Genomic DNA, 25,247 nt, shown 5'->3' with positions numbered 1-25,247 from the left:
CAGTTTCCCAAATAGCACCTAGATTAGAGATAATTCTTATTTCCTCCAAAGTGTGACAAAACCTGTAGATACCATTTTCTGATTTGAAGTGACTTGTTGAAACATATTACCTAGAATTAAATTGGCTTGAAGTTAAAAATTAAATCTGGCCTCAAAAAGCCAGAAGTGACTTGATATTTTTTAACGTGAAAATAAAATATGACGATTTCTTAGGAAGCCAAACTATAGTGCATATAACATAATGTTTGATGATTTTCTTCATTCATCAGAGAAAGCACTCAATGGCATATCATAGAGCTTATTTAAAAAAAAAATCCAATTGCTGCAATTCAGTGTAAACAAATACTTTCCAAAGTTAAATTCTACCAAAGGACAGATTACGAATCTATTACTGCTATCACTCAAATTGAAATTTTCATCTTTTGGTTTTGAGATTGACTTAAAATGTTATGGAACCTGAAACTATTTCTCAGTAAAAAAAAAAAAAAAAAACAAAACACCAACATTTCTAGGCTAAATAACAAGATCTCTATGACTGATTTACCTGCACTTTCTACATCCTTATATATAAGTCAATTTTTCCTTGTAAACAGCATTAGTTTTTCAATCCAATTTGATCTATTTTTAATTGGAGTATTTATCTCATTTACATTTAATGTGATGGCTGATATATTTGGACTTAAAATCTAATATCTTACTATTTGTTTACCATTTGTTTTGTACATGATATATGTTATTATTCCATTTCCTTATCTCTAACCACAATAGTTATACATATTTTTACTATTTTCTTACTGGAAATCCTAAAAATTTCTATTTGTATCCTTGACCTTAAAGCTTGATATATATTGATGATATTTTTACCACTATTTGCATGGTACATTTGAACATATTATCTACATTTACAGTCCCCATGAATTTTGTAATACTTTTTTTTTTTTTTTAAGCTCAGGTCTTGCTTTTATTTTATCTTATTATTTTTTTAAATTTAAATTCAATTAGCCAACATATAGTACATCATTAGTTTCAGATGCAGTGTGCAACAATTCATCAGTTGCATATACCATCCAGTGCTCATCACATCACATGCCCTCTTCAATGCCCATCACCCAGTTGCCTCATCCCCCCACCCATCTCCCCTCCAGCAACCCTCAGTTTGTTTCCCAGAGTCAAGAGTCTCTCCAGGTTTGTCTCCCTCTCTGATTTCTTCCCATTCAGTTTCCCCTCCCTTCCCCTATGATCTTCTGCACTATGTAATAATTGTTACATGTTTTGAATTTATGTAAATTTTAAATGTCACAAGAAATCATTGATATCCCTTTATTACATCAATACTCATTTAGATTTATCATTTTTATTACACTCTCATTACTTCCCACATCTCTGTACTTAAATTTAGGATTATTCTTCCTCTAACTAAAGAACACCCTGTATTAGTTAGTAGGTCTGCTGCTGACAAATTCTCACATTTTTTGCTTATTTGAACATGTTTCTATTTAATTTTCTATTTTTTTCATATCTATCTATCTGCACATTATACATATAAGTAGGACAGGGGATACTTCCAGCATACCAGAATATTCCCTCCTACCCCTGACTACTTATCTCCTCCATGGATAATCTCTCTTCAGACTTCTATAACATTTGCTTTACCTTTTTGAAAACTTTGTTATAAGCGAAATTATATAGGTTATGACATTTGGAGTCCTACCTATTTTACTTTAGGTTTAGGAGAAGGAAGAAAGGAGGGAAGGAGAGAAGAAGAAAGAAGGGAGGAAGAGAAAGAGGGAGGGAAGAGAGGAGGGAGGGAGGAAGGAAGAAAGAATCCTAAACCTTTGAAATATCTAATGGACCTAAAACATAGGACCAATCTGAACCATAATTAAAAGAGACAAATTTGTATCTTATTTATGTTAATTTTTCTTGGGATCATTTAGTCTGTACTCCAATTTATTAACTTTAAAGCTTGTAGTAGGCTAGTGTTATATTACATTCTGGATTTTTTAGTCTAATTCTAATAGTTAAGTAGAGGCTTTTCTGTTTTGTTTTGTTTTGTTTTTAATAATTGCAAGAGTTGAGATAGAGATGAAAGCAATCTTTTGTTATAAAGATAGTGTTCCATTCAGGTTCTGTTTTATTTTCCAAATTCCCATTGATGTTAACACATTTAGAGGATGGTGATGATGATGATGATATATTTTGCAAAGCTAAGGTTATCTGTGTGATGAAGAATGAATGCAAAATGCCACAGGTGAGAGTATGGTGAACCATCTATTCAGAGACTATGCCTGGACTGGTTACATATCAGGGTGGAAACAAAGTGATCTCAAGTGTAGGGTGATCTCTGGTCATTAACCATTTTAGCTTCAGATTTGTTTTGGATATCCTCAGTATGTTTATGTTAGTATTTCTTAGAAAGTGAATACATTCTGGAAAACAATTAATTTAATTGAGTATTTGATAGAAATAAAGAGGGCAATGAATAGTACCAAATGTACTTATTCCTCAATGTAAACTGTATATTCCAATAATATTTGATATGTAAACTTAAAATTTAAAGATACCGATGATGAGTTGACATACTGATTTTAAAAATGTCCCCCAATTGATTTTATTTAAATTATGAAGTCAAGATTAAATCTTGAACCAGTGTACAGGCTCAGAGAATCAACATTTGATTTACATTTGCCATTCAAAAACAAAAACCATATTTCCTAAGTTTTCTGTCAAATGAGGGTTTTGTTTAGAGAGTGTTCATTTCATTTTGTAATTTTAAAATATTGATAGTTTCATGTGTTATCTATGGTGTGGATTTTTCCCAAACATTTTGTAAAATGGTATCGAGGTCTTCTGATGAGATTTACATGAAAATACAAAATGAAGAAACTTAAGCGGAAACATTCTCTACAAGTGTATCAAAACTGTATTTTAGTTACCTGATTCTTGAATGCTACTAGTGTTACAGGCTTTTGACTTACCTAAAATATTCATTTAAAAAATTAACCCCGGGATGCTGGGTGGCTCAGTCAGTTAAGCATCTGCTTTTGGCTCAGGTCATGATGCCAGGGTCCTGGGATAGAACCCCATGTGGGGCTCCCTGCCCAGTGGGGAGCCTGCTTCTCCCTCTCTCTGCCCCTTCCCCCTGCTTGTGCTCTGTCTCTCTTGTTCTCTCACTCAAATAAATAAATAATATCTTTTAAAATTTTTTTAAAAAAATGAACCCCATCTTATTATCTCCTTTAATTTCCTCTTTATCTCTATGCAAAATGAAAATAAAATGCAAATTTAATGGTTTTTAGGGGATGACCACTTTCTGTTTAGCTAATGAAGTAAGATCGAATACATCCGTGCCTGTTTTCACGCCAGCAAAGAAATTAACATATTCTTTTTTCATCATGAAATAATTAAATATTTTTTTTAATTTTTATTCAAAATAATACATTTAATTTGGAATAATGATTTTTTTAAAATAAAAGATACTCTACTTTGAAGCTGATATATGACATAGGGACTGGTGGTATGCAGTCTTTTGGGGAATATCGAAAATATCACAAAGAGAAATCTTTTTTTTATAAATTGCTTGGAGGATGCAGAAAAAGAAAACTATCATCATCTTGTAAATAAATGAAGTTGAATATACTCTTCTAACTGAAGAAAACATACCTTTTACTGTGGGCATTAGCGTAGAGAATAAAATATGGCCACTTCTCTGTGACTCTCATCTAGAAGAGGGATATTTAAAAAATTTTTTTGAATACCTCAATTGGTAGCAGAACGAAGTGCTATTTTTTGTTAACAAAAATGCAGTTGCTGTTTTAGAAAAAGTAAACCATGCAAAGGAAGTGGACAGAAAATTATTACATGAACCAAAATATGAAATACTAAAATGTATTAATTTTTCCAGTAATAGAGATAAAAAAGGAGAAACGAAAGATCTATTTGAAGATGAATAGTGCGACATTTTAAACTGATTATAAGTAGGGGAGGGGCACCTGGGTGGCTCAGTCAGTCGACTGTCTGACCTATTCTTGGTTTCAGCTCGGGTCATGATCTCACGGTAGTGGGATGGAGCCCTGCATGGGGCTTCTTGCTGAGCTCAAAGTCTGCTTCAGATTCTCTCCTTCGACCCCTCCCCTGCTCACGTTCTCTCTCTCTCAAATAAATAAATAAAGTCTTAAAAAAAAAAGAAGTAGAGGAGTGAAGAAATATAGAAGAGATATAATATGAAGGTTCTGAACCAGCAAGAATGATGCTTTAGTTTTTTCTCTGTATGAGGCAATTCAACTTGCACAAGAGAGAATGTATGACTAATATTTTTCTCTTCACAATAAACAATTAATACATTTTATTTTCAAAATGTTTTTCAGAGACTTATATAAGAAAATTTGAAGGTAAAGTTGTTATTAGGTCATGTATTTGCATCTCATAGAATGGATCATAATTTTTTATGAAATAAACATAGAATCTTAAAAAAAATCATCATAAAAAATAATCCTCATAGATGCAACACACTAGAAGTTCATTTGCCTTCATGAAAATGGCCTCCCTTACCATCATGAGATTTTTGCTTACATTCTAATTATTATTCAGTCATCTACAAATATTTACTGAGCAATTGGATTGCATTAGTAAACCAAGCAGGCAAAAAGCTCTGTCATCATGAGAGACTATGGACTCTGAGAAACAAACTGAGGGTTCTAGAGAGGAGCGGGGTGGGAGGATGGGTTAGCCTGGTGATGGGTATTAAAGAGGACACGTACTGAATGGAGCACTGGGTGTTATACGCAAACAATGAATCATGGAACACTACATCAGAAACTAATGATGTAATGTATGGTGATTAACATAACAAAAAAAAGCTCTGTCATCATGTGCCTTACATGCTAATTGAGAAAGGAGACTGAGAATATTATAAAAACATATTATGTAATATATCAAAAGATGTTAAAGGCTTGGAAAAAAATACACTAGGTTTGGGGGGAAAGGAAGTTTTGAAATGGGTGATGATGAATGGATACAATTTTAAGTATCACATATCCATCCTTTTATCTCATTTCACTCTGGTTAACCCCATGTAAGGCATCTATTTATAATTTCAAATTATCTATAACTTGCATTGATTATTATCATCTATTCATCCCATAATGTGAATTATTTATCCTTATTCTTTAGCTCCTGTTGCTTTTTTTTCTTTATATTTTTGGGAACTCTATATATAATAGAGACCCTTCCATATTATTAAGCAGGATGCTGTCTTTTGGTCTGAGATGGATATATCTGATCATTTAAAAGATGTAACCATCTATTTTGTTACTACTGATATTTAAAAATCAAGAAGACCTATTTTTTTCCAAATGTTTTTCAGTAAATATAGGGATAATCATACTACTTTTTTCCTGTGATTTTTTAATGATGGCCTATATTGGCAGCTTTCCTAATACATAAACATCCTTGCATTCCTTAATAAAACCTAATCAGCTCTAATGTCTAATTCTTTCAATACACTGCTAATTTGTGTTTCTTAATATTATATTTAGGATGTTTACTACAGTATTTATGAAAGACTTGAGTGAAGAATTCTCAGTTTGATTTATATATTGTCAGGTTCTGTATTAATGTCTTCAATACTTTTGCAAGTATTTAAAGATCACTGGCATCATTTGTCTTAAAAAACTTGGGTGGAATTACCTTATAACAACATATGATATTATTTTCTTTTTGCAGGAAGGTTTAGAAACTCTTTGACACCTTTCTTAATCCCAACAAAACAACAACAACAAAATTGCTCTAAAATGTTTATCTCTTCTCATGTCATTTTGAGAATTTTTTAAGAAACATGTTCAATCAATTTAACCAGGATTTCATATTAGTTTGCATAAAATTATCAAAGTTTGTTTTAAATTTATGAAATTACTTGTACTATATCATTTTTAAAATTATTATTGAACATTCAGTTGGTAATGAAAACAAAGGAATAGCAAGTAGCATACACATGGAACACTGAAACAGTGATCACAGAAGAAAACAAGTTTCAGATCCACCATTCATTGTAAGACATCACACAAAGATCTTAGAGGACTAGATTTCAGACTCCAGAAACAGAACCTGACTCTTGGCCGTGAAATTTTTAAATTGTAGTTAGGACACATCAGTTTTTCTCTTGCATGAATAGATTCTCTTGCATGAATTCAATAGCAATATGATATGGCATAAGCTTTGTTTTGCATATATATGTGTGTGTACGTATGTATATGCGTGTGTGTGTGTGTATTCAGGTTTCATGGCTGTGGAGATATGGAACTCACTCTTGGCAAGCTCATCTGGGCATCTATGCCTTACTGCTATAGGAAATGGTGATAACTGGAAAGGTTAGGCATGGCAGTATTTGTGCTTGGGAAAAGGCTTGTCCCTCCCCTTGCATTCTCAAGGGTTTGAAGTATCAGCCTGTTAGAAGACTAGGATTGAACACATAAGCAACAGGCACATATTACGTTTCTGTGAAGCTTTATAGGAGGCTCACTATAGGAGAGTTAACCATTATCTCTCACTCCTTTTACTTGATTTGGCCAAATGGTATTGATTTATTTTTTATTTTATTTTATTTTATTTCATTTTACTTCATTTACTTCATCTTACTTTATTTTATAACTGATTTTTTTCTTGCTGAGTATTTCTGTCTCCCTTATCCTCCTAAAATTTTCTTAAAAAATAATTTGCCTCTGTATTTTTACATGTGTATATAGATATTCCTAACTCATCTTCATTATAAAATGTAACTTTTAGCATTATAAAGATTCTTCTCTGTTTTATTTAATGTTTTTGGATGTGAATTCTAAAAGTCTGATGTCATGTTAGCAACACCTGCTTTCTTTTAATTAGTATTGACTTGCCATATGTTTGTCCTTCACTTTAATTGTCGATCTTTAGAAATCTCTTATTTTAAGGTCTGTCTCTGGAATGCAGAATAAATTTTGGATTTTCTGTGACATCTATTTACTTTTCAGTAAGGAATTAACATTACTTTCTATTTGTTTATGAAATTTTAAATGGTATTTCACTATGAGATCATTTCCATATGAATAATAAGTGTATATATATACACATATATATAAAACCCCTATTTTCCAAAGGGGTTGCATAAGTTTATATTCCCAGCAGCAGCATATGAATGTTCCAGTTGCTGCACATTCTAGCCAATACTTGATATGTTCAGCCTTCTTAATTTTAAAAAATTTTCTTAATTTTAATTTTCATTCTAATAAGTGAAATGATATTTTATTGTGCCTTTAATTTTCATTAACTTGAATGCCAATAATATTAATACCATATATATATACATATTTCTTAGTATTTAGTTTGTACTAAAAATACAGTTACCCCCAAATAACTTTGTATATAATCAATGACTTAATTTGGAACAGAAGAGGCAATCAGAGAACTTACACGATTTCCTGTCTTCTTTTCACATTTTTCACATAATATTTGCATTTCTTGTTAGTTATATAGATAAGTTATATATTTATATTCTGGTCTGTCACCTAAATCCCACCATCTGATTAAGTTTTACTTGTACACTTAAATGTATTAATGCTTATAATCAGGCTTCTTCAATGGTTTAATAAAACATTTCTTAGATAAATGAATTCATTCTAGTATTTTTCTTAAGAGAAATTTAAGGGAAAATACTCCCAGAGTTCTTTTTTTTTTTTAAAGATTTTATTTATTTATTTGAGAGAGAGAATGAGATAGAGAGAGCATGGGAGGGGGGAGGGTCAGAGGAAGAAGCAGACTCCCTGCTGAGCAGGAAGCCCAATGCGGGACTCGATCCTGGGACTCCAGGATCATGACCTGAGCCGAAGGCATTCGCTTAACCAACTGAGCCACCCAGGCGCCCGGGAAAATACTCTCAGAGTTCTTAAATAAAAAATCTGGGTCTATAATTTCCAAATTTGAATGGCCTCATAGTTAGATATAAAATATAAAAATATACTGGATATTAAAAAAGATATAAAATTGTTCTTTCACTTAGAAATGTATATGCACTGCTCAGTGATTGTCTCACATAGATTGTTGCTAATATCTTCCCTCTGAGTACACTGTTAACTTAAGGATTCCTTCTTTTCTTTATATTAACTTATTAGGTGTGATTCAATAAATTATTCTGAAAAATATCTCCTGAAATACATTGTGCCAGGGTAATATGTAAATTCAACATTTAATGTATTTCAGGACAGATTTTATTAATCATAACTCTTTCTAAAACAATTTTATTTGTTTTTAAATAACAATTGACTGGAAATATTTGAAGTGTATAATTGATCGATTTTGATATATGTTTACACTCATGAAACCATCACTGTAATCAAGATAAAGAACACAACATCTCTTAAAAAACTTTTCCTCATGCCCCTTGTAACCCTTTTCCTCTGCCTCTCTATATTCTCATTCCCCCATCCCCTGGCAAAAACTGGTTTGTTTTCTGTCACTACTGATTAGTTTGCATTTCCTATGATGACATGGAAATGAGATGGTCCAGTATGTGCTCTTTTTCTGTGGTTTCCTTTACAGACCATAAATATTGTGATATTCATCCATGTTATTGTGTATACCAATAGTTCATTCCTTTCCATTGCAGCATAATATTCTACCTAAGAATATAAAGTATTTATTTGTCCACTCACATCTTGATGTACATTTAGACTGTTTCTGCTTTTTGTTAATGCAAATAAAAGTTAATGAACATTTTTTGTATGTGAGTTTATATGATCACATAGTTTAATTTCTCTAGGGTAAGTACATTGTTGTGGAAAAAATTCATTGTACATTTAAAATTTTATAAAATTGACCAACTATTTTCCAAAGAGGTTGCACAATTCTATATTCCCAGCAGCAGCATATAAATGTTCCAGTTGCTACACATTCTGGTCAACATTTGGTATGTTCAGCCTTCTTAATTTTGGAAAATTTTCTTAATTTTAATTTTCATTCTAATAAAAGTAAATGGTATTTTATTGTGCTTTTAATTTGCATTACTCTGAATGCCATTAATATTAAGCGTATGTATATATATATATATATTTTTTTTTTTTTGGCTCCTCTTTATCTGCTTTGGTACAGTGTCACAGTTTTTTGCCTATTTTTTAATTGAATTTGTTTTTTTCTTGTTGGGTTTTGAAAGTCCTTTATTCTGGAAACAACCTTTTTATTGGCTATATGATTTGCAACCATTTTGTTTTAGTCTTTGGCTTGTCTGTTCATTCCTTAAAAATGTCTTTCACAGAGCACACATTCTTAATTTTTATAAAGTCCAATTAATCGTTCTTATTTTCCTTTAATGTTTCTTTGTGTGTCCAACTGAGATTGTTTTACTTAACCCAAGGTCACAAGACTTTTTTCTCTCTCTTCCTCTACAAATTTTTTAACTTTAGCTATATCTTTTATTTATTACATTTTGAGTTAAATTTTGTATGTGATACATTAAAAAAATTAGCGATTCCTTCCTCTCCTCCTCTTCCCTGTGTTTCCCCTCCTCCTCCTCTACCACCTCTTCCTTCTCCTCCTTCTCTTTCTCCTTCATCTTCTTCTTTTGCATATGAATACCCATTTTCCAAGCACCATTTGTTAAAAACAAACAAACAAACAAACAAACAAAAAAGACTATCCTTTCTCCAGTGAAGTACAAATCCATTGCCATATGCAGGTAGGCATATTCCAGGACTTTCTATTCCATTCTGTTAATCTATAAATTTATCTTACCCTCCAGTTATTGATGTATAATTGATAAATAAATTATAATACATTTAAAATGTACAACATGATTTTTGATATAGTATGCATTGTGAAATGAGTCCCATAATCAAGTAAATTACACATTCATTCATCACATCACAGTCACATTTTCCTTCCTTGAAAACACTTAAGATCTACTCTCCCAGCAAATTTCAAGTACACAATACAGTATCATTAACTATAATCATCATGCTGTACATTAGATCCTCAGAACATATTCATCTTATAACTGAGTTCAACTTTGTACTGCGTTTAGAATCTTTGCCTATTCTAGGTCCTTTATATTTCTATATGAAATTTAGGATAAGAAAGGCAAAATTTTTTTTAAAACAGCCTGCTGAAATATTTGGATAGCATTGAATTTAGAGATCCATATAGAGATTATTGATATTTTAAAAATATTGGACTGTCTGGTAGAGATCTCCATTTATTTATGTCTGTGTTAATTTCTATCATCAATATTCTATAGTTTTCAACATAAAAGTCTTACGTGTATATTGTTAGATTTATTTCTATTTTATTTTTATTAACAATATTTTAAACTGTAATTTTTTCAGGTCTAAGAATTTGTTTCTTAGAGTGTAATAATGCAACTGATTTTTGTCATGCATATTAGATGCCATCACTGCATCTGATTCTGTTGACTACTGCATCTCTCAATTAAGTGTTTTCTTTTTTCTCCTTGTGTTTTCATGTATCTAATAGGATTTGATTGAATGTTGGGCAATGTTTTTAGAAGAACAGTGGAGACTAAGATGAATTACATTTATTACCAGAAATAGGCAAGTCTATTCTTCTGCATGACTTCATGTGAGAGGTTACATCAATCTAGTCTAGATAACTAGACTAGAAAGAGTTTCTCTTTCGTTCTTGTTGTCATTACCTTCAGGTCACCACAGTCCACAAACACAAAAGTAGGTTTCTCCTCTCTCGTACTTAACGTAAGACTTGAGGAGCCACTGTTGCTCTTCCACCCTCAGCTTTCAGAAGGCCCACATGCCTGTCACAGAGGAGGTCTCTCTCCACACTGCACTTCTACCATTCGTAGACTAATAATGCCTACTACCAGAGCATAGATCTGTGGTGGGGAAGGCATTTTCACGTCTCTTGGTCCACAGAGGATTAGTCAGGCCCTGTGTACATGTTCTTAGAAATGAGGCTTTCTCAAGTTTCCTTGTCATATTCCTCTGTCAGCCATCCTTGACCATATGGATTTGATTCTAATTTTACATGTATTCAGTAGCTTTTATTAATTTTTTGAATTGTCCAAATAAAATATCTTTCCTAATTTTAAGATTTCATTTTCCAGTGAAATTTTTGCTTTTTGTATAATATCTGGAAGAAATGGGAAGGTGTATTCTTATATTCTCATGCTCAAAACCAGAGTTCTCTCCTTGCATTTTAAGTATTCTACCTCCACTTGATATTTCTGTGGTGTTTCTATACTTAAAAAACAATTATTTACTTTGTAAATACATATGCGTGTGTCATACTTCTTCCAAAGACTTTTCCATTTTACTCATTACATATATGGCTTAAACGTCTCACATTTCTTATACCTCAATATATTCTTATTCACTCCTTTCTTAAAAGCTTACTTTATGTGTTCCTTAATTATGCAAAAATTATTTTTAAAGACCTCTTAAAAAGTTTTCCTTTCTAATCTAGGTCCCCTTCCTCCTTTGAAACCGTTGACTACCACCCAGTCAAATAATTGCCAAATTTAATCTTCAGCATGTTTTATCACTTGTGGCATTTTACATTATGAATCACTCCCTGCTTCCTTAAGCTTCTTATTTCTTGATTTCTATGTTATTCTAAAATTTTATTTATCTCCTCTCTGTCTTTTTCCTAGACTCTTTTAGTGAAGTATTTCAACTTCATGCTCTCCAAACACACCTTCCCATGGATTTTTTTTCTTCTCCACTATTAAAAATTCTACAACTTATTCTATTTCTATTGCTTCATACTATTATGGCGTAAATTCTGCCTCTATCTCCAAACAGTCATATGTTGCCTTAACTCTCAACATAACTGTGTTTGGAGGTAGGGCTTTTAGGAGATCATTACGGCTAATTGAAGTCATAATGGTGGGGCCTTAATCTGAAAGGACTGATGTCCTTATAAGAAAAAGAAGAGACACGAGATCCCTCTCCTTCTCTCTCCTGGCACACACACCAGAAAGGCCATGTGTTGACATAGCAAGAAAGAAGCCATTTGCAAGTCAGGAAGATAGCTTTCACGAGAAACAGAATCACCAGGACCTTGATGTAGGACTTCTAGCATCCAGAATGATGAGAAAATGAATTTCAGGTGTTCAAGCCACCCCATCTGCAGTATTTTGTTGTGGCAGCCAAAGCAGAATAATAGAAATATTTGAACACAGAGTATTCCATTTCCTTATAAAGAACACTTCAAGAGTTTCAGTTATGTATAAGTATCTGCCGTTTTACTTTTGATATATTTCTAAGCATTCTCTATTTATTCCTCCAGACAAATGTTTTCCTCTCCTCAGTTCTTCATTTTTTTAAAAATATTATTGGTAATACTATCATTAGTATACCTATTGGAATACTAACCTTAACCATTGCCCACTCCCTTATATTTAGTCATTGAATTGTTTATTCTTCCTGCAAAGTATCTCTTGCCCATAATATAACTTTCATTTTCATTACTGTCAACAGAGATTAGGGCACTGCTAACTATTTCTTTGCATTTCTAAATAATCTTATAATAATTCTCAATTTTACTTATTCCTGCTCTCTATTGTGACATGAATTATACTAATGCACCACTCGGTCAAAAATGTTTATTGAATTTTTATCAAATGTAGAAAATATCCCAGGCCTCTTAGCTTCATAGTCAACATTTTCCATGATCTCATCACCATATGTATTTTGCTTCTCTTCAACACCCATCCTGTACACATGCCCTATCTTCTGTTGAATTAGACTACTACTTATTTCTCAAAACTTTTTCCATATTCCTATACATGCTTGTTGTGTTCCTAAGGTTTGGCTTACATTCCATTTATTACCTTCTTCACATGTTTCACATCTGTATAGGTCCAGTTCAAATTCTAACTTTTCTGTGAAAATGCTATTAGGATCATAATATTTACTATGAATCAATATTTACTATTTTGATCACTTAACAACTTTTAAAGATTTTATTTATTTATTTATTTGACAGAGAGAGAGAGAGACAGCAAGAGAGGGAACACAAGCAGTGGGAGTGGGAGAGGGAGAAGCAGGCCTCCCGCCAAGCAGGGAGCCCGATGTGGGGCTCGATCCCAGGACCCTGGGATCATGACCTGAGCCGAAGACAGACACTTAACGACTGAGCCACCCAGGTGCCTGAACAGTAAATAACTTTTAACAAATACACTTAAACAATATAATTAATATAATTATAGTATTAATAAAATTATATAATAATATAATATTTTAACATAACAATAACTTTCCAATAACACACATTTTTCCATGCCTGGCATAGTTTTTGGCACAAAATTAGGACTCAATAAATATGTTTTTAATTGAATAATTATTTATATTAGAATTATTTATGCACATATTTAAACTCTTTCACCAGAATTTTAAGTCCTTGACTCTCTGGAATAAGGCATATTCATACTTGTGCCCCATATTACTTAATTCATGACATAAATGCATTTCCTTCCATAATTTTTGTTTTTACTTCTGTCCATTACCTGGAGGCATTTGCCAATTTGAGTTTGTTTCAATTTGCTTTAAGCTGAAATTTCAGAAACCTTCAGTCAAAAGTTTTGATTCCAAATACAAGTTAACCAGCAGTTAAATGTTTGTCTTTTTGTATTATATAATTTTCTCAACTCTAAACTCGTATGATTGAAATAGATATTATCTAAGATAATTAGTAAAGCTAAATCAATCTAATATTTGAATAAAAAGATAGATTACTGTCAGGCATATTTTTCAAACACCTTTGTATACATCTATCCTTATTAAAGACTGGTGTTGGTGTTTAAAATCTAGATAATTATGTGTTTGTAAAAATATGTACTTTTCATTATGTATATTTAATATCTTTATTAAAAGTCAAGATGATACAAATTAGCCATATATAAGCAATTTCAGATTTATTAAATAAAAATGAAATCATAGAATTTCCTTTACTTTCTGAAAATTTATAACTAGGCAAATCATAATTCAAATATTTATTTTAATGTAACCCAAATATTACAACAATTCATAAAAAAATTTAGATTTCATTAGTTTAATATTCTTCCTCTAAATACTAAGATCAAACTATTTTTAACATTAAAATTTTTCATATAATTAAAAATGCCCTTTAATTCTGACAGAAATCTCCCTTAGAATATCAAATTACAGGGCGCCTGGGTGGCTTAGATGGTTAAGCGTCAGCCTTCAGCTCAGGTCATGATCCCGGGGTCCTGGGATTGAGTCCCGCATCGGGCTCCCTGCTCAGCGGGGAGCCTGCTTCTCCCTCTGCCTCTCTCTCTCTCTCTGTCTCTTATGAATAAATAAATAAAATCTTAGAAAAAAAAAAAGAATATCAAATTACATGATAAAATCTCCCAGCCAATCTAAATACCTACAGAAAAGCATTCACTTCAAATCACCACTTTCAAGTAAACATTTGGATAAACAGATGGGATTTGTATCATGCCATGAAGGTCAAACATTTAAAACTCCAGAGGAGTGACAATTTTTTAAAATTAAGAATCCCCTTCGATGGTTGTCCTTCCTCTATTCCTCCAAAAGTTTTATTTTCCTTTTATAATGAAATATGTTTTAAATTAATTATGTTATGGGCGCCTGGGTGGCTCAGTTGGTTAAGCGACTGCCTTCGGCTCAGGTCATGATCCTGGAGTCCCGGAATCGAGTCCCGCATCGGGCTCCCTGCTCGGCGGGGAGTCTGCTTCTCCCTCTCCCACTCCCCGTTTGTGTTCCCTCTCTCGCTGTGTCTTTCTCTGTCAAATAAATAAATAAAATCTTTAAAAAAAAAAAAATTAATTATGTTATTGAAATTTGACAGACAAAAAAAGGTGGCATATTTTCAGGAGATAAAATCCATATAAACAAATATATTAGTGATTATCTGTATATTTTAAAACCTATAATTTTCACAATTTTGCTAGTGAACCAATGTGTAGATTTCAATGAATAAATTAGGGCTAGAGTTACTAAACAAAGCTTCTTGGTAATTAAGCATTCAATTATTGAATACACATAAATATTGTAATAGTGGTCATTGCATAGTAAACAAAATACTCTGGACTGTTCATATGCCCAAATAACTGATTCTTTAGTCATATTAAAACTTCCATCTTATATCATTCTAATGATTAATTTATAACAATCAAATTTATAATCTTGCTGCTATGCATTTATTATTAAAATAAATCAAACACAATTTGCTGATTTATACTCTCTAAATTTAGTATTAACAGGAATGATAAAAATATTATTTATAATCTGTCCTAAAATTTATAAATCAGTTTTATAAGTGAAAAGGGTATAATTAGGAAGCATTTGTTATTGTAAATAGTTAAATTTTTTGGTTTCCTAAATCTTGCTTATTTCCTTTTCATCTTGGCCATGCTTGAATGAACTTTGCAAACAAGGTAATAACTCTTATTCTTTATATCAGATACCTTCAGATTTCATATAGAAGCTGAGATAGGATAAACTCTTCATAAATTAGCTAATCTGTACATTTTATTTCAGTTAAATGCTTAGGGTTTTTTAGGTTAATCCACTATTCCCATTGTTTTATTCTTCTAAACCTTAGTACGAATAGAATCTCAAACTTTTGTTTTAAAATATGTTCTGAATTTGTCCAAGGTGAATGAAGTGTGCCTAGCAAAGAATATTATATTACAACCAACTAATCCAATCCGTCAATATTTTAAAAGTAGATGAGAATCAAGATGTATACTTAGTGTCCAAACTGAATCATTTTTAAATGAATAAATTATAACTAAGTATTTCTATTCCCCTCAAAAAGTTATGAATAGTATATTTCTATAAAATAGCAACTCATTTTAACTTTTAAATCATTGCTTATAATAGTTAATACATAGTTCTCTTTCACATATATATTGCTATTATAATTACTGGAGTCATTTCCAGTTCCTGATACAGACAGCATCTCAAACTATCATATGGATTATTTAATAATAAATATTTTAATATCTTGCTATAACAGTCTCAGCATATGTTGTCCAATACTCTCAAGTTTTCTGATTCCCTTGATAAACAATTATCATTTTGAAGCACTTGACATAACTTGTGTTTTATAAATAATAGTTCATTTAATCCCCATAACAATATTATAAAGCAAGAGCTATTACTCCTGAAATGAGGTAACCTAATGCCAAAAAAAAGGGGGAAAATAGCATATGGTGGCACAGTAAATAACTAACAGAACACAAATTTTCCTTTATATGATGACAAAGCTGGTACTTTCAACCTCAGTATTCATTTTAGAGACACTCCAAAATAAATATGCAAATGCTACCTAGCTATGCAAGTCTCTATTAGAGGTCTGTACTTGAGAGAGCCTTGATTCTTCTATATACTAACTTATGAACTCTACCCATTTCCCCAACTGATAAATATTAAAATAATTTAGTTTTAATTATTTAAGTTTATAAATGCTCAGAGCAGTTTCAAATTCCTAATGTTAACTTGAGCTACCCCTCTAATTGCTAGACATCTTCTCCTCCTAAAGCTTTAGAGGCAAACACACAGCCTCACTACTCTAAAAGATGTTCAGTCTCAAGCCAAAATAACACATTTGTCTTCAAAAATTATTGCTGAAAATATAACACAGTAACTAATTAAAAAGGCATGCTGTTTGTATAAACATTATCTAGAAATTAATTACTTTTATCTGAAGTTACCTGTCATAATTATACTTAGTGTGAAATGTAAAAATGCTATATATTATGAATGAATCAATGAACTGAATGTTTCTGATGATGTATTTGTGTGTTTCGTTTTAAATATTGACATACACTTTCAGAAGCATCGTTAGTTTGAAATTCAATAAATTTTCATAAACTGAATAAATCCAAGTAAACAAAATCCTGATAAAACAAATGCCACTATCAGCACCACAGATGCCCTGTTTCCTCTGATTCTATCATTAGCCCTCAGCAAAACACCATGATACTTATAAAAGCATAGATGCTGATTTTTTTTAAAGATGTTATTTATTTGAGAGAGAGAGATACACACAGAGCAAGGGGGCAGGAGCAAAGGGGGAGAGAGAGGGACAAGCAGACTCTGCACTGAGTGTGAACCCCCGAGATCATGACCTGAGCCGAAACCAAGAGTTGGTCGCTTAACTGATTGAGCCACCCAGGCACCACAAAGTATAGATGTTTTACCTGATTTTATATAAAAGGAGACATACTCTTTTGTACCTAGCTTCTTGGGCTCAGTATTACGTCTGTGAGATTTGTCATGCAATGAGGTCATGGGTGCACACCACCAGCACCACAGACTGAAGATACAACAGATTTTGTGGGGCAGAAGAGGGTAGATTAAAAAGCAGACAAGCAGCAGAATGCCCACAATCACCCAATTCTGATTATTCCACAACACTGGTTGGGTAAAGATGGTCCATGCGCACAACAGGCCAGATTCCAACTAAGAGAGATTTGAGGTGGGAAATATTCCAAGAATATTCCCACACAGACATCGGAGTACATTTGTGAATTAGTGGCCAAATAAGGCTTTGGGCAACACCTAGTTTTCTATGTATCAAGAAATATATCACTGGATCTCTTGCTCAGAAACAGTATTAGGGAGTGTGTACTGAGTATCAAGGACTTCATACTAAGGTCCAGGAAAGAGCTCCACCAGACAAGAATGCTGACATTAGTTCAGCTGGGCCAGTTCCACACTAAGCAACCAAAAATAGAATGGAAATGAGGCTCCGTGGCCATCCAGGTTTGTCTCTCGTTATCTATATTATTCTGTAAGGTTGTATGCTGCTCATTATCAATGCCATTGTAGTATACACTATGTGTGATTATAAGACTATTGATTTACATTTTGGATATTTATGATTTTAGATTTTTAATGTCTCTAAGAACATTTTATTTTTATATGTATTTATTTATTTAATTGGAAGAGAGAGAGAGAGAGAAAGGGCACAAGCTGGGGGGGAGGGGCAGAGGGAGAAGGAGAAGCAGACTCCCCACTGAGCAGGGAGCCTGAAGCCCAGCTCTATCCCAAGATCCTGAGATCATGACCTGAGCCACACTCTTAACCAATTGAGCTACCCAGGCACCCCACTAAAAACATTTTAGTATGTGTCTTTTGATTAATCTACATATGCATTTATATTGGACTTTTTGGAGTATAATTCATAGTTCACAGGGTATATACCAACTCAAGTTTTGTCTAAAAGGCAAGTTTCTCCAGAGTAATCCAGATTCCATCAGAAGTTAATGAAAAGTTCAGTGAGTCCATATCTTTTTTGACAGTTGGTATTTTTTGCCTTTTTCATTGTATCCATGTGATGACTGTGCAGAGCCACTGAATTATAACTGATGAAGTTCATCACCTTTTTGTGTTTTCATTGGCCATTTAAATATTATTTTTTGTGAAGTGATTGCTCAAGTCTTCTTTTTTCTCCAATGTTCTATTATTTTTAATCTTTTTCTTATTGATTTTTAGAATTTTAAGTACACATACTGGACATAAATCCTTTGCTGGATACCCAGAGCAAATATCTTCTTCAATTCTGAGATTTTTCCTTTGTAGTCCCTTGATGGCTGATTTTGAATAATATATTTAAATATATTATATAAAAACATTTATTTAAATATTTTAACTTTATTAAAATTAATATTTTATATAATACATTTAAATATATATTTTATATATGATATAATTTTTATGTGTAATTTAAGTTATATGAAACATATAAATAAGTGCAGTTTGGTTTATTATTTTATTGTTCATTTTATATAAGAAATCTTTGTCAATTCCAAGCAATAAAGATATTCTGGTTCCTCCTAAAGTTTTGTTTCTTCTATCTTAATTAAGTCTACAAAGTTTCTGAAATTGTTTTTCTTTTTTCTTTTATTTTCAGCATAACTGTGTATGTATGATGTGAAGTAATTTTCAAAATTATTATTTTTCATAGATAGCTGATACACTCAGCACTATTTATTGAAAAGGCCATATATCTGATAAATGTACAAATCTTAGAGACTAATTCTGAACTCTATAAATTGTTCTTTTTGTCACCTTTGCTCCAATACATTTCCTTAATTGCTATACTTATAAAATATTAAAAATGTGTTAGTATGATTTCTTCAGCTTTGTTCTTCAAAATTGTCTTCATTATTCTGTTTTTTCATTTTTGTATGATTCAAAACCAGGTTGTCAATTTCTCCAAAAAAAGTTAGGATTTTTAACTGTACCTCGATGAAATTCATGTCTATTGTGGTTGACTGACATTTTCACAATATGGAGTATTCAAATCCATGAACATGGTACATTCCTCCATTTATTCAGATCTACAATTTCTTTCAACAGTATCTCATGTCTTCCAAAGTAGAAGCTTTTCATATCTTCTTTTAGAGTTCTCTTTCCATATTTAATAAACCTAATATTTTAATCTATTTTCCCATTAGCCAGCATATAGAAAGATCTTTTTCAATATTTTGACTTTATAGCCTTATCAAATTTACTTATTAAATATAGTAGTTTTCTGTATCTCTTGGGGGATTATGTTATCTATGAGTGATGACAATTTTATTTCTTCCATCTCTTTGAATCCTATTGGTCAATGTTGAATATAACCAGTATTTATGAACATATTTAACTTTTTTAACCTCAGATAGTATATCAGTATGAAGTATAATAGGTTTAAATTCTTTTTTCTATCCTTTATTAGGTTGAAGATATTTCCAACTATTTCTAATTTATTGAGTTCTTATATTCATTGAATATTAATTTTTTCAAATAATTTCTTTGCTGCCATTTGAAATGAATGTTTTTTCCTCTTCTGTTTGTGTTTGCATTGGATTTTCTTTTACCTTCAAATGTTAAATCAATCTTTCATTTTTGGAATAAATCGCATTTTGTTATTTTTGTCATGTTGAATCACTGAATTTTATTTGTATTGTTTCTTTATAGGATTGTGCATACTATATTCATGAAAATATAGGCTTGTAATTTTACTTTCATACAATGTTCTCAGGTTTCAAATGCTAAATTCATAAAACAGTTGAGAAGCATTCACATTTCTCTTTTTCAGATAAAGTTTTTATAAGCTTGTTAGTATCTGTTTCCTTTAATAAATATAAGAAAATCACAATAAAATCAGTGAAGATCTGATTATCTCTATCAGTAACATACTGTGCCAGGTCAAGGCAATGTTTTGGTTTCAGTAAGATTCAAACTATCTCTGGCTCTCCCTTGTTCTTGTGTCTGGCCTTAATCAGCTTTGTTTTCTGTTGTTTGCTTTGTTTTATTTTTTAACTTCTGCTTTACTGAGGTATAATCAACATATAAAATTGTAAATATTTAAAAAGTACAGTATATTGTTGTGATCTGATTTTCTGTGTGTATCAAAATATTTAAGTTCTACTCTGCAAATTTCAATTATAATATAGTGTTATCTATAGTCACCAGGTTTTATGTTAGATCTTCAGACCTCATTTACCCTACAGCTAAGAGTTTGTATTCTTTTTTTTACCAATTTCTTCCTGTTTCCTCAACCCCCAACCCCTGGCAATCATTTTTATATTCTCTGTTTCTGTGACTTTGACTATGATTGCTTATTTTTTTTAGATTCCATGTATAGGAGATACCACACAGTATTTATCTTTTTCTGCCTGGCTTAAGAGCTTTTGAAAGAGTACCAGGAAAATAGTTATCTCTTCAGTTCTAAAAGACTATGAGAATAACAAGCATTGTTTCCAATGTTGCCTTGACTTTCAACCTACAACTCTACCCACCTTCAGCTTTTGTTAAATGTCTTATAAGGAGATTAGCAACTTCTTGTTTAAGATCCCATGCCATGAAGGTATTTCTTTCCTTAGCACCTGAAAATATTTTGCTCTTCATCTGCAAGCTTTCAGCCTAGTTTTTATCCTACCATGAATTCTTGATAGGCTATTACTTTTCTTAAGGATAATTCTGTTTCTTGAAACAAGAATTATGTTTTGATATTTTGTTAAATAAGAAAAGCATGTTATATCTAAATGTGAATTCCATATAGTCTTCTTACATATAACCTTTCAATTCTATAAAAAATGAAAAATATGGTAACAAGATGAATGCCTTTGTTAAACTCATCAGTAGATTGGACGTAAGTGAAGAAATAATCAGTGAACTTGAAGATAGTCAATAGAAACCTTCAAGACTGAGAATCACTGAAAAAAATAAAAATAAAAAAAAAATAAGGTATTTCAGGGGAAAAAAAAAATGAGACTTAAATAAAGCATAGCAGCCAAGGACTGTGGAGGCAATTTCCAATGGACTAACATATCTACAATTGGAATCTCAGAAGAGTAGAGAAAGAATGTGGTAGAAAGACAAATACCATATGATCTCATTCATATGTGGAATCTAAAAACCAAGAGCATAAATGAAAATCAAAACTAATCTCAAATACAGAAAATAGAGGCAGGGATAAGAAGATAGAAGAAATGAGTAAAGGGAGTCAAAAGGTACAAACTTCATTATAAAATAGTCATGAGGATATAATGTACAGAATGCTGACTATAGTTAACAATACTATATTGCATATTAAAAGTTGCTAAGAGGGCGCCTGGGTGGCTCAGTCAGGTAAGCATCTGCCTTCGGCTCAGGTCATGATCCCAGGATCCTGGGATTGAGCCCCACATCGGGCTCCCTGCTCAGCAGGGATCTGCTTCTCCCTCTCCCACTCTCATTGCTTGTGTTCCTGCTCTCTCTCTCTTATAAATAAATAAAATCTTTTTTAAAAAGTTGCTAAGAGAGTAGATCATAAAATTTTTCATCATAAGAAAAATAATTTTAACTATGTAAGGTGATGGACGTTAACTAAACTTATTGTGGTTATCATTTTGCAGTATGTACACGTGTCAAATTATTATGTGGTACACCTGAAATTAGTATAATGTTATATGTCAATTATACCTCAATTTTTAAAAATTAAATAAATAAAAGAATCAAAGAATCCTTTCTTTTCTACTATGGGCAAAATTCCTCTTTATTTTATCATGGTGTATGCATGTATACAAAAGCAATTCATGTTAAAAGAGAACTGTGGTTTGGTTGTTGGTATAAGTGACATGTTGCTAACTTAGAGTTAGTATTTAGCTTGCTTATATCAAAACATTATTATTTTTTTTTTTCGATTTTATTTATTTGACAGAGAGAGAGACAGACAGAGAGGAAACACAAGCAGGGGGAGTGGGAGAGGAAGAAGCAGGCTTCCTGCAGAGCAGGGAGCCTTATATCAAAACATTATTAATGACTATAAAACTAGCCAGGTTATTGAAATTCAATAGCATGATATGAATTAACAGGAAAGAATAGTTTTATTTTTCAGGCAGTTTCTCATTTCCCATAAGAAATAATTCTACATTGCTATTGAAGATGTACTATATTAAACAAAGGTATGATAGACTAGTTTCAGTAGCATTTAAGCCATTAAAAAACTTATTTATATTGAAAACTGACAACAAAATATAATTATCCTAATTAAGACAATATGTATATAAGTATATACATATATGTATAAATATGTATATATATAAATGTATCTTTTTAAAGAACAATTTGCTAAAACTCGCTATAATTGTGTAAAAAAATAATTTTGCAAAGCTTTCCCTTAATTATGTCTACAGCTGATAGAGATGAAGAAAATAAACAAAGGGGAATTGGAAGGCACACAAGTATGTTTAGTATTTGCCTATTAACACCTGGCAGATCAAATGGTTTAAGTAATAATTTCATCTTAATACCCAGCAAATGTCTATTAAATCTAAGAGTTCTTATTTGAAAAAAAGAAAAATTCATATCTTGGGATCAACTATTGCAGACACACAATTTGAAGTCGAAATTCAAGTCAAACACACATTTATCCTCATTATGCAAATGAATAAATGCATGCTAAAAAGCTTAAATAGCATAATAGCATTCTAATGTATTTGAATGTGTTTTGAACAATTTATTATTTTATTTAGAAAAAGTGGTTAAAGCGAGAAGCTGTGCTATAAGAAAACAAGTTGTAGTGTATTATTTAAGTTCTAACAGATCAGTGACAAGATTCAAAAGTAAAATTTCTATCAAAATTTTAATTTATAGGATAATACAGAAAGCAACTAATCATTTCAAGAGAAAAAAGTTATCAATTAAATAGTAAACATAAATTATTTCTTAATTGATAAAATTGCTTGCTATGTTAAGTAGTCCTTTCTTTTATAGTTAAATGGAAAATAATTGAGACAAACTTCTGTGGCTAGTCAGTCAATAAACTAGGCCATGTTTTGTTTGTTGTAGTTTTATTTATCTTTCACCATGTGGAACGATAGGCCAAGTGAAAAAAAAAAAAAAAAAACAACAACTACAAAAGCCTATCAAGTGAGGAACAAACTAAAATATAAATGGAATCCCCTCTACCAGCCTACTCCCAGAACACTGTTTTTTAAAGATTTGTTTGTTTATTTTAGAGAGGGATGGGAGGGGCAGAGAGAGACAAAGAATCCCAAGCAGACTCCATGCTGAGCATGGAGCCAGACCCAGGGCTCAATTCCAGGACCCTGAGATCATGACCTGAGCCAAAATCAAGAGTTGGATGCTTAACCAACTGAGCCACCCAGGTACCCCTCCCCAGAACATTTTAAATAAAGGATTTATTTAAACAAAACACCAAAACACTTTGTGATAGACCTTCCTTGACAACTTTAATATTTCCATATCTCCAGAACCTATTTAAATATTCTGTTGGTATTCAAAAGGAGAATTTTTAAGTGTTAGGTCATTGTAACAGATAATTACAAAAAGTGTTTCCATTTTCAATTTAGGCCTATCCTCCTAAAGTAATAGATTATGAACCCATTATCTCAAAATAGGGATGAATCCTCCAGTACCTGAAGTAAGAAAGAGTCTTAGTTGAGGTATGTTATATCGTAAGTGTCAAATTACCATGAAAAATGTATTGTTCTTTATTAAATACTCAAAGTATATATTACATCATCCATTATAATTCAGTTATGATCATTTACATTTCAGACCTGAATGTTATTTATACATAAAAATACTTTATGATTAGAAATGATATGCTATTAGAGAACCTATTCATGACATCTGAGCTGGTGAAGTTTTCCTTAACCCCATTATAAACCTAAGCATTTATATATATGTACTTGCAATGAGGTTGACTATTTCATATTAACCTACTTTTTATTGAAAGATCAATATTTACTCATCATCTACTCTGGGTCTTTCCTTTTAGATTTCCTTGTTATGATTTACTAGGAGGCTTAAGTATATCATGTATATTACCTGTCACTACAGGTTATCTGTCAATGTTTTCTAGGAATCTGCTCATATTTTTGTACTAGTAAACATAGCAGGAAGTACAGCTGACCATCACTGTGGTCTAAAATGCCACTGTCTGGAACAAGTGAAGAAAATATCCCAGATTCCAAGTCTCCCAAATTATACACAACAGTTAAATATAAGTTTTAAATATAAAATTTCCACTATCCATAAATAATTTCTTTAGTCATTTTTCTTTTTTTTTAATTTTTTATTGTTATGTTAATCACCATACATTACATCATTAGTTTTTGATGTAGTGTTCCATGATTCACTGTTTGCGTTTAACACCCAGTGCTCCATGCAGAGCGTGCCCTCCCCAATACCCACCACCAGGTTAACCCATCCTCCCACCCCCCTCCCCTCTAGAACCCTCAGTTTGTTTTTCAGAGTCCATCATCTCTCATGGTTCATCTCCCCCTCCGATTACCCACCCTTCATTCTTCCCCTCCTGCTATCTTCTTTTTTTTTTTTCTTAACATATATTGCATTATTTGTAGTCATTCTTCTTGACCAAACTCTACTATGACACATATGCTTTTTAAATGTAGTCAGAAATTTCCTCATGTACTCACTCATAGCAATGAACCATGCATAATAACTTCAAAGACTACAAAAACAATCTTATGAATCAATTTTTCAAGAGTAAAAATAGAAAAGGAAACACTATGGAGAGTTGAAGAGCAATCATCTTACACAAAAATAGAAAAATCATATACATTGACCTTCTTAAGGAGCATAAACAAAATCAACAATTTGTTCATTATTAATAGATTATGAACACACACACACTCACTCACACATGCGTGTGCACATATGTACACCACCACCATGGTTAGTATCGTTTGCAGTCATGTTGTACATACTCTTTTAAAGTTTGACTATCTTTTTCAC

The sequence above is a fragment of the Leptonychotes weddellii genome, chromosome 3 (assembly GCF_054177405.1).
Source record: "Leptonychotes weddellii isolate Sample4059 chromosome 3, ASM5417740v2, whole genome shotgun sequence".
In the NCBI taxonomy this organism is placed as follows: domain Eukaryota; kingdom Metazoa; phylum Chordata; class Mammalia; order Carnivora; family Phocidae; genus Leptonychotes; species Leptonychotes weddellii.
The sequence above is the reverse complement of the archived record's forward strand: the minus strand, read 5'-3'. Positions refer to the sequence as shown.